Consider the following 2,240-nt stretch of genomic DNA (forward strand, 5'->3'; position numbering starts at 1 on the left):
CCCCCGGTCCTCACCCGACTCCCGGTCCTCACCCGACTCCCGGCCCTCACCCGACTCCCGGTCCTCACCCGACTCCCGGTCCTCACCCGACCCCCGGTCCTCACCCGATCCCCTGTCCTCACCCGACTTCCGGCCCTCACCCGCCCACCGGTCCTCACCCGATCCCCGGCCCTCACCCGACTCCCGGCCCTCACCCGACTCCCTGTCCTCACCCGACTCCCGGTCCTCACCCGACCCCCGGTCCTCACTCGAGTCCCGACCCTCACCCGACTCCCTGTCCTCACTCGAGTCCCGGTCCTCACCCGACTCCCTGTCCTCACCCGACTCCCGGCCCTCGCCCGACCCCCGGTCCTCGCCCGGTCCTCGCCCGACTCCCGGTCCTCACCCGACTCCCGGTCCTCACCCGACTCCCGGGCCCTCACCCGACTCCCGGTCCTCACCCGATCCCCGGCCCTCACCCGACTCCCGGTCCTCACCCGACTCCCCGGTCCTCACCCGACTCCCGGGATCCCCGGCCCTCACCCGACTCCCGGTCCTCACCCGACTCCCGGTCCTCACCCGATCCCCGGTCTTCACCCGACTCCCGGTCCTCACCGGATCCCCGGCCCTCACCCGACTCCCGGTCCTCACCCGATCCCCGACTCCCGACTCCTCACCCGACCCCCGCTCCTCACCCGATCCCCGGTCCTCACCCCCACCCCCGGTCCTCACCGGATCCCCGGTCCTCACGGATCCCCGGCCCTCACCCGACTCCCGGTCCTCACCCGATCCCCGGTCCTCACCCGACCCCCGGTCCTCACCGGACCCGACCCGACCCCCGGCCCTCACCCGACCCCCGGTCCTCACCCGATCCCCGGCCCTCACCCGACCCCCGGTCCTCACCGGATCCCCGGTCCTCACCGGACCCGACTCCCGGTCCTCACCGGATCCCCGGCCCTCACCCGACTCCCGGTCCTCACCCGACTCCCGGTCCTCACCCGACTCCCGGTCCTCACCCGACTCCCGGTCCTCACCCGACCCCCGGAGCCCAACCGTCCCGCGGAGCTGGAGAACGCCACCCGACCCGCGGAGCTGGAGAACGCCACCCGACCCGTGGAGCTGGAGACTGCCACCCAACCCGCTGGGCTGGAGAACGCCACCCGACCCGTGGAGCTGGAGACTGCCACCCAACCCGCTGGGCTGGAGAACGCCCCGGAGCTGGAGACCGCCACCCCACCCGTGGAGCAGGAGACCGCCACCCGACCCGTGGAGCTGGAGAACACCCCAGGAGCTGGAGAACGCCACCCAACCCGTGGAGCTGGAGAACACCACCCCACCCGTGGAGCAGGAGACCGCCACCCGACCCGTGGAGCTGGAGAACACCCCGGAGCTGGAGACCGCCACCCGACCCGCTGGGCTGGAGAACGCCATGTAAGCCCTGGGGCTGGAGACCATCAGCAGAGCCGCGGGGCTGAAGACCGCCTGCGGAGCAACGCAGACGAAGAGCAACGGAGCGGCAGAACACCAGCGCGCACCAAGCCAGCTCGGCCCACCAGAAGCACCAACAGACGGCGACGCGTACGAAAACACCGCTGGGGACGCAGAGGTGGGTTAAAGGCCAGGTTAGAGCTAGCCCCACACAGGGCAGCGAACCCTAGCCTTTTCCTCGCCAACGTGCGCTCACTGGCAAACAAAATGGATGAACTCCGGCTAAGGATCACCTCCCACAACCGGATCAAGGACGGCAACATCCTGATCTTCACGGAAACTTGGCTCAACACTGACGTTCCTGATAGCGCCATCCAGCTATCGGGGTGCCTTTTACTCCGAGCGGACAGGACATCAGACTCTGGTAAGACCAGAGACGGGGGTCTGTGCATTTATGTAAACAAAGCATGGTGCACGGACTCCACCATCATCGAGAGTCACTGCTCAGCTAACCTTGAGTTCCTCTTGGATAGATGCAAACCGTTCTATCTGCCCAGGGAGTTCACCTCCACTGTTGTGACTGCAGCCTATATCCCTCCTGATGCCAATGCCAAGCTTGCAATGAAAGAGCTGCATAGTGCCATTAGCAAACAACAGACGCACAACCCCGAGGCAGCCTTCATTGTTGCGGGTGACTTCAATCACTCCAACCTGAAGACTGTACTCCCCAAATTCCACCAACATGTATCCTTCCCCACTAGAGTAGACAAGACATTGGACAAAGTCTACACCAACATGGCTGAAGTTTACAAAGCCATCCCCCTCCCCCACCT

The sequence above is a fragment of the Leucoraja erinacea genome, unplaced genomic scaffold, assembly GCF_028641065.1.
Source record: "Leucoraja erinacea ecotype New England unplaced genomic scaffold, Leri_hhj_1 Leri_1289S, whole genome shotgun sequence".
Taxonomy (NCBI): domain Eukaryota; kingdom Metazoa; phylum Chordata; class Chondrichthyes; order Rajiformes; family Rajidae; genus Leucoraja; species Leucoraja erinaceus.